The sequence below is a fragment of the Corvus kubaryi genome, unplaced genomic scaffold (genome assembly GCF_017639235.1).
Source record: "Corvus kubaryi isolate FWS band 111438036 unplaced genomic scaffold, C.kubaryi_AGA036_p1.0 65070, whole genome shotgun sequence".
Taxonomy (NCBI): domain Eukaryota; kingdom Metazoa; phylum Chordata; class Aves; order Passeriformes; family Corvidae; genus Corvus; species Corvus kubaryi.
The window spans coordinates 1-13,630 of record NW_024581741.1 but is presented as its reverse complement, the minus strand read 5'-3'; the positions used below and the strand labels follow the sequence as shown (position 1 = coordinate 13,630).

At 53.2% G+C, this 13,630-nt stretch overlaps 1 long non-coding RNA gene across 1 annotated transcript; it reads right to left on the bottom strand.

Annotated features, from left to right (window-relative positions):
• Positions 1–11,510: 11,510 nt before the first annotated feature.
• On the bottom strand, positions 11,511–13,358 carry LOC121672989. The gene is made up of 2 exons (XR_006019092.1): positions 13,271–13,358; positions 11,511–11,680 (listed from the first exon to the last, which is right to left on the bottom strand). It is a non-coding gene; the product is annotated as an uncharacterized LOC121672989 (long non-coding RNA).
• Positions 13,359–13,630: the final 272 nt, after the last annotated feature.

Here is a 13,630-nt window from a genome sequence, read left to right as displayed (position 1 = left end):
GGGAGGGACATGGAAGAGTCACGGGTATTGTTTATCCTGAAAAGAGAGTGAAAAGAAGAGCCTGCGGTAAAGGGAGATAAGCTCACGTGCACACAAGAGCAACACTAAAAAATACATGATTAAGGTTACAAAGTCAGGCACGGAGCGTGTAAGAAATCCTGGAATTAAGGACATCTGAGCAGCTTATGGCCATGGAACGCTGTGCATTCATTAGGGGACAGCCTTAACTCTGGTCTCAAGGTGTTTCCTCTGCAGTGTCTCTGCCTCAGGGAGTGTGTGGGATGGATGGAGCTTGGTTAAAAGCAGCTCAGTGTCCAGTTTGTGACTGTCCCCCCACTATTCTTTCTGTAGCCTCAGTGCCTTGTTCGCTGTGCATTGTGTAAATCCTGCTTGGAGGTTGAAATTGTTCCTCCTGGACTATCCCAAAATGCTGAGGCTGCCCTTGCCTCCCTTCCTTCCCTGTGTCCCACCTCCATGCTGCTTGGTGGTTGGCAAGGGGGAATAGCAGGATCTCCCCCTACCAATAACCCTTTTGGGGAGGTCTGGCTTTGCCCTGGGACCCCGGAGCAGGAGGGAATACACTCTGCAGCTCCAGGAGGGCTGATGCAAGTGCAGCCCACATGCTTCACACTGCCAGCATTTGATTTTCCATCTGTTTTTTGTTTTGGTTCAGTTAAAGGCAGAGAGGAGAGGTGGGTTTTGGTGTGAACCTCCTGTCTGTCTGCATGCAGTGTGTGGGACAAAGGCAGCTTAGCACGGAAAGCCCCAGAAGCACCCCAAGGAGTGGGCTGGGGGACTTAGAAGACATCGTTTCTCCTGAAGCTGTGGGAAAAGTGTATATTTAGGACAAGCAGCCTTGCAGCCTGCTGGATGTATTCACTGTCTGAGAGCCGAGCCAGCCAGAGCCTGGAGGGGACAGATGGAGGAATTAAGGACATCTCAGCTGGGCAGCAGGACCAAGGGATGCTTGCAGGGGAGCTGGCTCCCACACCTGAACCACTTTGGAGACAAGGCTGGGAGTTACCAGAGCTTTTCTTAGCAAGAGAGCCCTCCACCGGAATAATGTGTTGTGGACATAAAAGGAGATCTGGAGAGGGAATATTTTCACCCTGGAAGCTGCTAAGGAACTTACATTTAGCTGCTAGCAATCTGTTTCAAACTGGGTTCCTGTCCCAGGAAAGAGAAAGCAGAGCAGTCTTGCTGTGTGGACTGACTGTAAATTCTTTTCTGGCTTTGCTGGGGAAAAACAATGTGCTCTCAGTGAAAACCTCCCAGAAATCCAGGACGTGGGTATTTTATAAGTCAGCCATTTGGAGAGAGCAGCTAAGGAGACCAGTCAAGTAGATCCCCTGACTTTTATTTGCTGGCAAGTCAGTGGAGTGGCTGGAGAAGGACGGAGATGCTGCCGCTCTCACTGAGGCGGGCAGGTCACGGTGACACACGCGTGACCACGGGAGAGAAGCTGGGAAAACATTCCTGAGAGAAGAGATTTGAAAGGGATATGTGTAGCAGAGCACAAAGCTCAAAAAGCCATGGTGAAACTTTGCATTTAGATGCCTGCAGCAGCAACCTGGGGAGCTTTCCACAAGGACCGATACATTTCCCGCCTCACGGCATTTGCTTAGAAAGAATTCATAAATATACCCGCCACTACTAACCATCCTTTTCTGCTGGGAATTGCCATTAGCAGCTACATTCAGTGTTTTACATATAAAAAGCACCGAGGCTTAATTCTGTGCAATGCTTTCTTCAAAGTCTTTGTAGGAGAGACAACTCCAAGCTGGATTTCAGCTGAGTTACAGCAAGGTGTTGGGAAGCAGGGATGTGTGATGGCAGCACCCAAGAGATGCACATGGTGCAAGATGAGATGTCTTGAAGGATGGGGTGTATGACCTGGAGAGGGACCTGTCAGACCTGTGAGTCGCTGCACATGGAAAGCTTCCATCAAACTTGCACAAGTGACACTCATTGGGAGACCAAAAATGGATGGGTTTTCCTGGATGTATCAAGAATCCTAGAATCACAGAATGGTTTGGGTTGGAAGGGACCTTAAAGATCATCTCATTCCACCCCCCTGCCATGGGCAGGGACACCTTCCACTATCCCTGGTTGCTCCAAGCCCCGTCCAACCGGGCCTTGGACACTTCCAAGGATATGTCATCCACAGCTTCTCTGGGCAACCTGTGCCAGGGCCTCCCCTCACTCACAGGGAAGAATTTCTTCCTTATATCCCATTTAACCCTGCCCTCTGGCAGTTAAGAAGCACAAGAAGCACATCCCTGACTCTAATTATCCCATCACATTGCAAATCCCTGCTGCAGCACCAGGGGCTGCATGAGATGTTCAGCCTTTTGGATAGGGAGGGAGATTCCTGTTCCCTCAGCTGCTTTCGCAGCAGGAGCTGGACTTTCCCAGCTGAGGTTTTACCTCTGCTGAAAGGAGCCTGGAGCGAAGGTCCCCATGGAGTTGCTTGTTTGGAAGGGAGATGCAGTCTCATGCTCTGGTCTGCGGAGGAGTTACCAAACACAGGGAATTAGGATGGGATTTCAGTGGAAGCAGATTATCCCGTTTCTCTCTGAACACATTTCTGCCTCTAAATCAGCACATGACAGGCAGGGCAGCCAGCGGGGCAGCTCCCATGCATGCCGGAGGGGACTGAACCCAGAGCCTGGGAGGGTTCCCTGTGTTCCCAGTGTGGCTGGAGCAGGAGCTGGGAGGGCAGGAGAGGGATGGAGGGGGAGCAGACAGTGGACACAGAGCTGCAGTGCTGGATGGGCAGCACGAAGCGCTGTCAGAACAGCAGGGACTTGTGCTGACGACGGCTGCAAATGGAGATGGAAAGGGCTGGAAAGGAAAGGACTCGACACAGCTGGTCCCCTTCGGCTTTGATCTCGAAAGCAAAGGGGTGTTGGCTGCAGAGCAGGAGAGGGGAAGAAGGGGGATGACTCATAAAAATATTGGTGTTTCCATGAAGATGCTGTTACCTGAGGACAGGAAGGAGGAGAGACCTTCCCTGCAAATGTGGAGGGAGCTGGAAGAAAAAGTCCCCCTTGTGTAGAAATTTCCAGCCTGCTTAGGAACATGGAGCTGTTTGCTCTGGAGCCAGTGGGTTGGTTGTTTGCTGGGAATTGCTGGTTTTGTGCAGAGTGGAAGGTGGTTTGTGTGCTTGTTGCTTCAGGGCAAAAGAAAAAGAGAGAAAAATAAAGGAAGAGCTGGTTTTCTTGGAGGCCTGTGTGGTGGAGATGTATCTGGAAGAGGAAAGAGAGCTCTCCTTCCTGCTGCTGGGTGAGGGGGTCAAGGGGGATGATCCAACCCCAGGTAGCTGGGGAGAAGTCAAACACTCCCCAGGATCTTCGGTCAGAGACTCTGGCCATGGGAGGGCTGAGGTTTGATCTTCCTGGCCAACACAGGGGTTGTGCTGGGGAGAGGGTCGTAGTTTACTCACAGGTACGTAGATTTACACCATGTACCCATCTCTTCCCCTCACAAGTGGCAAAGGTGTCTTGTTCTGCACAGGAGAACACAAGAAGGACGGGTGGACACAGGTGATGCCTGCTCTGTACCAAAGTGAGCTCAAACTTTCTCTCTCTGCCCCCTCCATGAGCCTTTGGGGGATTCCAGCTCACAGAAGCCTTACATGCAGCGTCGGACCAGCTCTAATTTTTATCCTGGAGGCAAAAATCACTGGAAATAATGCTTCATCACTCTGAAGGTCCTGACACCACCCTTAACCACCACATCACGAACCTCCTGTCGCAATTGTGATCTGCGTATGTGTCAAATCTTGCCTCGCAGATAAAAGCTGCTCCGCAGGCACCTTTTGTGCTAAAATACGGAGCCTTTAAAATGTGAAAGAACAACAAAATGTAGGACGCCACACAAAGCTGACCCACTGGGGACTGGGGGGGGAAAAAACCCGCAAGAAGGAGGGCTTGACACACAAAAATTGTTTTGTTAACAAAGCATCATTGTTCCACTCTGAATCGGTTTGACTGGAGTGGTAGAAACACCCCATCTGGAGACAGATGGAGAGTTTTCTGGCTAAAGAGACGGCGGGGAGGAGGGCCGGCTGACAACCCAGCAGATAGCATTGTCTGCTGCTACCTTGGTAATGGAGAGGAGAAAGGGCGGGTGGCAGATTAGGCATCCCCTGTGCCACCCGCCCGGCACACGGGATCCTTCTGCAGAGGGAGTTGTGCGCCCAGGTTGGCTGCTCACACCTTAGGATAATCCTCCATCTTTTCTTTTGTGCTGGTTGGGTGTTCATGGGGACCAGCCAGGTGTCTGGGGAGGCTACGAGCCACCGAGTTCCCGTCCAAGGTGCTCTTGGTGAGATGGTCCTGCTCCACTTGTGTGCTGTGCCACGGCTTGGTGTGGTGTGCGTTTAGCAGCACTGGGGGACCAAAGTGCAAATCTCGTCCCAGCGTGAGCTCCTGCTCTTGCATGGGTTTTGCCACTAACTTCCAGGAGAGCAAGATTTGGGAGGATGCTGAGTGGAAACCAGTGCGGCCAGAGCTGCAGGGAGTGAAACTGCTGGCAGCAGCAAGAGTTGATGCAATGCCAAAATGCCCAGGGATGGGTCATGTGTGGGATGCTCAGGTTGACCCAGCAGGCCTGCAGGATGCCTGAGGGTTCTTGGAATTGCCTGGCCACCTTGCTGACGTTGGGAATGAGCGAGGAAAAACCTGTGTTGAGTGCCCAGCGCCTCTGAGCTACAGCACAGGCTGAACGTGAAGTGGTTTATGGCATCAGGCTCTGCTGGCACACGGTGTCTGCTCTGCTCCTGAGAGCTCACCAACAGCCCCTGCTCCCTCTGCTGCCTTCCATGCCTGATGGGAAACTCCAGGGTGGGTAATGCTCCTGCCAGAGCTTTGAGGGATCGTATCCTGCCCACCCTATCTGAATTCCTGATGACTTGCTAATTGCTTGACACACTCTACTTGCAATGCAAGAGACAGGCTCACGTCATCCTCTGTGGTTTGCCAGGGGAGAGTGTGAACCTCTTTTTGACTTGCCTTGAAATAGATGAAAAAGAATAGAGCTCGATATGATTAATGTGAAAACTTCAGCTTGGTTTCCTGCCTTGGCATCTGGGCTTTGGTCTTCATCATGCCTTGTTTTTTGAGGATTGGCCGCACGTGAGAGCATCTGAGAGCTGATGGTGCTGGCTGGGCTGTGGTGGTGTGGGGGCTCCTCTGCAAGGTCTTTCCATAATCCCCAGCTGCTGGAGACATTCCAGGTTTGCGCACCAGTCACGGAAGGATTCAGGTGGTTGCCTCGAGGCACTGCTGAGATAATACCTCAAGGGGCTCCTATTCAAATCCACTGGGGCCTTTACAGTTGTGTGGTGGAAATCTATTCAAATGCACCATGGCTTTTTGGGGAGCCAGATGAGCAGCCCAGCTTGGCCACTGGCTGTGGGCAGGCAGTCGCCCATGCAGAGGGGACCGGGGGACCAGCATGGCTTTGATACACCCTGCAAAAACCCATGGAAGGATTAAAATAAAAGGTGGGTTTGGTCTTCAAGCCTCGGGGCTGCAGATGCAGCAGTGTGTTGGTGGCAAGGGGCGTCCTGATGCCCTGGTGTCCCCAGATACATCCAGTGTTCCCATGGGCTTGCAGAGCTGGATGCAATTTTGGCTTCCCTGCCTGGCTTACTAGGTTTATCTCCTGCATGGATCCCACCTGAGCCAAGCAGTGCAGAGCTGGTCCAGAAGGACATGGCACAGGGAGGAGTATGAGGGTGACAGGAAGGTCTGTGTCACATCCTGCTGTTCAGTGCACGGGGTCCCCAAGTGTTTGCATCCATTGTGGCACCTCAGGTGACTTTGGGATGAAGTGGCCTCAGGGGGGAGAAGTGAATGGGGTTACAGAATGCAAGATGGAGTAAAACAGGATGGATCTATTCACCTGAGCTCTCCTACAGTGTGCTGTGTTTGTCCCAGAGGGACGGGTCCTGGACTTGGGAGAAGCGAAATGCTTGGACAGCCATCCCCTGCTTTCGCAGCCATTTGCCTGCCCTGGGATGCTGGGGACACTGTTCCTACAGCCTGCCCCAAAAAAACCATCCTTTTTGCTGTCTCGGATTTCAGCCCTGCTGCTGCACCAGCTGCACCGTGCTGGCAGGAGAGAAGAGGAGAGGGGAGGGGAGGTGAGGTGAGGCAGGGCGGGCAGCTCGGCTCGTGCCGGCTGCTGTCACGGCGCAGCGCCCTTGACGTGGCGGTGGATGCCCGGACCCTGCCGCCGGGCACTGGCTGCCCTGGAAGGAGGAGACGGGGTCTGGATTGCTGGTGATGCATCAAAGCATCCAAGAGTGAGGTCTGACACATGCCTGGCAGCAGGTCAGGGTGCTGTTCTCTTTGCCCTACCACTTGGAAAGCAAAGTACTTCCCTGGGGAAGCGCCATCCACTCCATCCCGCTATCCTGGCATCTCGCTGCGTGGCGCGTGAAATCTTTCACCTTGCTTCCCCCTGTGCAGAAAGGGGAGGCAAATTCACATGCGAGCTCTCCCGGGAAGCAGAGGGGATGGATTCACCTTGCTGAGAGGCGAGGGAGTCACTGGGAAAGAGGTGCTGGAATAAGCGCAGAGTGGATTAATCTGCAGCGACTCCGCTGTCGCCAGACCCCGGTGTGAAGGCGCCCGGGGAGGTCGGGTGCATTCGGGCGGTGTTGTGCTGCTCTCTCTGCCTCCCAAACGCCTCCTGCGCCGGGCTCTGTGAATCAGCATTTCTGCAGTCGGAACGAGACAGCGGGGAAAGGCAGGAGGATGTCAGGGCACGGGGAGCCTGGCGGGGAGGAGGATGGGGGGGACCTCGTTAGAAAGGGGCAGCCTGTGAGGTGGGGGTGGTCTCATGCCGTGGCTCTGCAATCTGCTCCCTCCAGGTTTTTGCTCATTACCGCCGTATATCCCTCGTGTACGGTGGTGAGGTAAACAAGCGCTGGGAGCGATGCCTCCCCTTCCCGCCCGTCCCCTCCCCGCCGCCGGCGACAGGGGAATGTGACAAGCTGGCACTGGGAGAAGGCATGAAAGCGATGTGATCTGCCGCGGCTCCTGAGCCGGGAACCTGGGGAGATCCAGTTACGGCAACGGGGTTAGAACAAAAGAGATTTGCCTCCGGGATCAATTCCTCTCCATTTTCCGGGCTGTGCACGTGTGTGTGCGTGGAACGGCCTCAGTCTCCGGTGCTGAGCACCACTGGCTCTGCCGCATCCGCAGCCCGGGGCCCGGCTGAGCACCAGGGCTCCGACGCTCCAAAATGCTTCTTTTTCCCAAAACAGGGAGAGCAGGGTGGTCCCCTGGGACAGGCCTAGAAATAGCAAGGCCAGGCCAGGCTTTGCAATGCTTGGAAATCAGGAGCCAAGCTGGGCAGCTGGCAGTTGCTGGAGCTCCAGCCTTCACTCTGCCAAGGGCTGAGCTCTGGGTTGGGATGTGAGACCATCTCTGGTCCCCATGATTTGCTCCCAAGGCATTTCCAGGTGATGCCTCCTCCCCTCCATCACAAGACTGGCCAGTGAGCAAAAACCCAATCCCTCAAAAGCCTTTTCTGCCCCACAATGGCTGTGCCAACACCTTGTTATACGAGATGCCTTTAACCCACAGCCGTGGTGGGGCTGCGGGAATCATGAGCCTGTCACGTGTGCTGCAGAACCGGCTCAAGGAATCAGCAGGATCCTGCACCCTGGGATGCTTGTCACTCATTTGGGGGGGTGGGTGGGTGGCTTATTTGGGGGTGGGGTTTTTTTGGCATACTGCCTTCTCCCAAATGCTGCCGGGGATGAGCCATGGAGAGCACAGATGTGCATCCCGAGCATACCACAACAAGGTTCCTGATTTAAGGACTGTGATTAACCTCTTTCCGACAGTTGCTAACCAGGTGCAGGATTGTGACGGGAAGAGGAGAAAGCTCAGTGAAAACAGCCAGTTTTCCTCCGTCACCTGGAAATGCACACGGATGCCATTTTCTGCCTGGAAATCAGGCAGATTTTAGGATTTATAATGGGTGCAGGGACATCCCGTTTGTACCAGTACTGACCTGTAGCTGCTCCCTGGAGTCTGTCTCCTCCTTTCCTGCTTGGGATCCCACAAACAAGGCATCTATGGAGTGTGAATCCAGCTCAAGGCATGCTGGTGTGTGGGATCATGGGCTGTGGACTGAGCCCCACTTGAGGCTGTGCATGCTAACAGGAAACAGGGCAGAAAATCGCCAAGCATTTGCCCACTCCAGGTTTTCCTGGGATCTTGCTCTTTGGAAAGCTGGGTATCAGGAGGAGAAGTGGTATTCCATAGTTAGGCATGAAAAGGGGAACCACTGCAGTTTGTGTTTTGCAGGCAAGAGTTAAACCAGGAGCTGCCAAAGTTGCTCATTTTCAGGAAATCTGTTATCTGTGGGATTCAGGGCTCCTCTGGCCAGGCCTATAAAAGAGCTGGAGAAGGACTCTTTCCAAGGGCATGGAGTGACAGGACAAGGGGGAATGGCTTCACATCAACAGAGGGCAGGGACAGATTGGATATTAAGAAGAAATTCTTCTCTGTGTGGGTGGTGAGGCACCGGCACAGAGAAGCTGTGGCTGCCCCATCCCCCTGTCTAAGGCCAGGCTAGAAGGGACTTGGAGCAATGTGGTCTAGTGGAAGGTGTCCCTGCCCATGGCAGTGGGTTGGAATGAGATGATCTTTAAGGTCCCTTCCAACCCAAACCATTCTGGGTTTCCATGACTGTCACTGGCCTCCCAGGTTTGGCTTTCATGTGTGACACTCACAAATGCTGTATCTCATTCCAAACACCCCTCTGGCATCATGGTGGGTTTCAGATCAGCTTTGGAGTTCCCAGTGGGCCGGCCAAATGCTGTGGTGTGTGTTCGTGGATCACCTTCTGCACCTTGTTTTTTGGAGAGCCACACTCCTACTGCTTTTCCAGCCGCTGGCTGGATGGTTTTAGGATCCCCCCACTGTCCCCCCTCCCCTTTTATCTCCCCACCTTTTAATTGCAAATCCCTGTATTTCTCCCCAAAGAAGAAGCTGCAGTCTGTGTTTCACACTGGGGCTCCAAACACTTTACACGGTCAAGAGCTGTTCCTTGAGGGAACAGCAGGGAGAGAGGGGGATGGGGGCCCGGGCAAGAGGGCAGCCCCCAAAGTGGGTGAGTAGATGATAGGTTTGGGAAATCTGAAGAGACAGAAAAATTTATTAAAAACAATTAATAGCTGCTCCAACCAAGGATTTAAACTGAAACCAAAGCCTTAGGGAGGGAGGAAATGAAGTGGTGTATGATTGTTATTTTATTGCTTAATATTTTTATTTTTCTTTAAATATGATATGCTAAATGCAAATAAGCGTTTGTACCGAGCAGAAGAGGGAGGGGATGGAAGACATACCAGGAAAAGTGAGTGGGATCTAGGTTTTGCATCGTTTGCTGAATTACTGGCAGGTCTTTTGTAACATCTGTTAAAAATAAAACAAACATTCGTTTCCATTTCTCGCTGCCTGAGATGGCTCCTGCAAAAAAATTTCAACCTGTCCAGGAATTTGTCTTGAAAGTTGCCCTCCCTCTCCTCACGCCTCCTCTTCTCCAGGGGAGATTTCCTTCCTGGACTTCCCAGGGGCTCCATTAGCCCCACATTAAAGCCTTTCTACTTTGCTCTAAAACTCTCCATCGAAGTAAAAGGAATTCTAATAAACCACTGGGAAGACTCTGCTATTCACTCTTTCCATGGAAACACGGCGCTGCCTTGGAGCAGAGCTCCTCTCGACGGAGCCTGGGTCACGGCAGGAGGAGACCAAGGAGGGATGCAGAGATGGTTTCCATTATAAGAGACCTTTTGAGAGAAATAATCGCTGCTCTCCCACCAAGGAAAGCCTTCGAGATGTCAGGGGCCTCGGCATGGCGCGGGAGCGGGCCCGGCCTCGGAGGGGGTGGTAGTGGGAAGTGGGATGTGCTGGGCGCTAAGAAACTCATTAAAACATCTGATTAGTGGAAATTAAGGCGCCCAGGACTGATTCTTCCCTCCCAGTGGGAGGGATGAGTCCAGGAGGGTGGATGGACCCGGTGCTGCAGGAAGAGGCTACACAAGGGGGCTCAAGGCTGGGGATGTGGGGTATGAGGGGGACACGGGGTCACAGGAGGACAGTGATGGCTCTGTGCCCAGGGTTGTGCTGCACGGACCAAACATCACACCACGAAAATACATTTTTCAAGGCCAAAAAAAGCCTGTTTGCTTTGAGAGGGGATTTCTGGCTGTTCCCTGGGTCCCAGACAGGAGCTGGATGAGGAGGTCAGTGGATGGATCCCTACCTAAAGCCACTGTGATATAATTAATTTCCAGCCTCCTCGCAGGCACAGTCATCCCGAGTGTTGCTGTTCTGACACCGCACTGCAAGATGAAGGATTTTATTTTTTTTTTAAGCGTGAGGAAGCTCGTTAGAAATAGCCCGAAGGGCAAAGTTAGGAAATTAAAATCCATCGGATCCGCTCAGAGCCGATGCACGGAGCTTGATGAGAGCTGGGGCAGGGCTGCTGCTCCCTGCCTGCGAGGAGACACCACATGTGTGGGGTGTGTGGCACACGGTGGCGCCTGGGCCAGGGGAAGAAAGCAATCCACTGGGATGGTTGGGAGTGGGGCTGAGGGAAAATCAGCCAGGAGGAGGGATGAAAGAAAGATGAATGAGAAACAGCCAGCTTAGAGCATCCCGTGTAGGTATTGGGGAGGTCCTTGGACCCTGGGTTGGCCACTCATGTCAGGGCCAGATGAAAGAGGAGGGTGGTGGGGAAAAGCTCAGTTTTCTCAGATTGCCTTATCATTTAGGTCGAAGCGGTGAGACGCCGAGGGGAGAGGGAGCCAAGGGAGCCAGAGTGCCTTTGTTTTAGCAGCTCCAGAAATAACATTGCAATGAGTCATTAGTTTTTAGCTTCTCCGGGGCAGGAGGTGCAGGGTTATGTCCAGGGAAGCCTCCAACTTTGATCAGCAAGGTGAGCCCTGCTCTCATAGCAGGGAAGACAGAAGAGGCTTTTTGATGCTGATCATGCTGTTTTGAGGTAGCTCAGGGTGAGATCTGCTCCAGGATGCTCTGGATCCAGATTTTATCAAGGGGATGGCAACTTTTCCATCTGCACAATTGAGCTTAGAGGTTTTAATGAGTAAAGTTAATTGGTGTTAGAGGTGGTGGTCTCCCACCCAGCCAGTGCTTGGGCTTAGATAGACATGACCGTGTCATGCAAACAGAGGTGATGTGGGTGTTGACACCTCAGAAGTGCTGAGAAGTCATGAAATCAGCCTTTTTGAACCCGTAAATTGTAGGTGCAGAACTATAAATGTTCCAGAAAAATAACGGTGTTTAATAACCAAAGTGTTTGGTGGTGATTTAATTTGCATATGGGGCTCTCTGGGGCTTGTGGTTTCAACCTTTCTCCCCACGGTGAGGTCAGGGTTTGAGGAGAGCAGGGCTGAGGTCTTCCTGAAATCACAGGACTCCTGGAGGTGGGGATTTCAAACATATCAGAGCTGGGAAAGAACATGGACCAGATTGTTGAATTTATTGGATTGCAGTGTAAAAATAACAAATCCTTTAGTCTTCTCTCAGTCCCAGAGGAGAAGCTGGGGGTGACGTCCTTTGGGTCCATCCCACCTTGGCTTTACTAGGGTGGTAGTCACGGCTTGTGGTGCCAAACAGTGCCAGGCTCTTCCCTGTGAAGGGCAGGGCAGATTGGTGATTAGGGGGAGTAACACCAAGTCCCTGGAGAGCCATGAGGTCCCAGCTTGATTTACCATCCTGCAGAGGCATGTGTGAAGTTGGAGGTGGCTGGGAGCATGTTGTGGTGTATTACCTACAAACAGCCAGGCTGGGTCTGCGATGGGGATGGGGATGATTATGGGGAGGAAAAGGACAGGGGAGACGAGAACAAGCAGTCTGCTTTTGCAGGTGCTGTGTCCCCTTATGAGGTTTGGTCTGGTTTGCAGCTTGATGCCTCCTATCTCGAGTAATTAACAGGGAAAAGAGAGGGCCTGGTTATCCATCCTTCAAGAGCAAGGGGTTGAATTGAAAGGCAGCGCCTTGGAAGTGGATCAAATAGCTCTCCAGCCCCCCGCGTATGGCTCGGAAACTTGCTGCCGTGCTGCGTTATCAAGGTGAACAGCTTTAGTTCAATTAACGAGAGGCTCAGAGCGGAGTCGTGGGAGGAGGCAGGGCTGGGCGTTTGCGCCCTTCGGGCAGGAGCTGGGGCGTGGAGCTGCGCGGCAGCGATCCCGGCACCGCCGGCGGCAGGGCACGGGTGCCCCGGTGTGCCAGGGCCACCATAGCTCTGCGTCCTTCGGCGAGGGGACCACCTCCCCCTCCTCACCTCTGCGACGGGTTTTATTTACCCCTTGGAAAAATCAGTGTGTGTGGAAGGGTTGCTCTTTGTTACCACCTCCCTTTCCCCTCCTGCTAATAATAAACCTCCCCAAAATCAATCGCTCCCGGCGATGAGCTGCCACCAGCTCACCGTGCACCTAAATCCCCGCAGATGATGGTGCTGGGAGCCCGCGCGCCTGGATTTTTCCTGCCGGTCGCTGCCTGGGCTGCAGCTGGCTCCGGCACGCAGAAAGCTGCAGGTGTGATTTGTTCATTTGCCTCCACCTCCCCCCCTCCCCGCGCTGCCTCCCTCCTGCTCTGCTTCCCTGCCGAGCCCACCTAGCTCATCCCACCCAGCTCATCGCGGCGGCCAGACCCGCATCCCACCCTGCGCCGACTCCGGCATCTCCCGGTGCAGTGCTGGCGGAGGGTTGGGATCGCTGGGGCTGGAGAGTGTGTGTGTGTGCGTGGAGGGGAGGGGGGGTTAATCTGATCCTACGAGGTTGGAAGAGGAAAAAAAATCAAAACTATAAAGAAGGCAGCAGCCTCCTCCTTTTCCCTCTCCCCCGCTCCAGAGGATTAAGCCTACAAAAAAAAAAAAAAAAAAAGAGAGAGAGAAAAAAAAAAATGTCTGCAGCTTTCTGTTGACCCTGCATGATGGCATTTTTGCGCTCTGTGTGCTGCCTCTGCTGATTGCTATTCCTGGCACAAACACACACACACGCGCACACACACACACACGCAGCCCCAGCACGGCTCACACGGGCACGGCGAGCCCACTCCAAAATACAAAAAAATCCCCCCCCCCCAAAAAAGAAAACCCCCAAAAAACAACCAAACCCCAAACCATCCCCAAACCCAACCCAAACCCGTGCCGCTCGGTGTCCCTGGCCACCCTGGTCTCTGTCGCTGCCGCTCGCCCTCTCCTCCACCCCACTTCTCACCTCGGTCCCCAGCTCCAGCGAGCACTTTCTGCCGGAGCCGCCCGCAGCCAGAGCCCTCCACCACTCCTACCGCTGGCATTACATTTTCAGGCTGGATGCTATAGGGCCGTTTCTAATTACCTTATATCCCCTAGTGGTCTATGAATAATGGTTAGTGAAGGAGCTCAGAAGGGCTGCTGAGAAGGGAAGAAAAAAAAAAAAAAAGGAGAATTGTGCTATTTCTCACATTTTTTTTTCTAAGGATCTAATCTGGCTACTGTGCTCTGGAAGAGGAGGAGAGCGAGCCAGCAGGAGAGAGAGGAGAGAGCAAGGACCATCGCAGGTATTGTTGCAAGCTACATCTTTGTGCTTTTTTTTCCT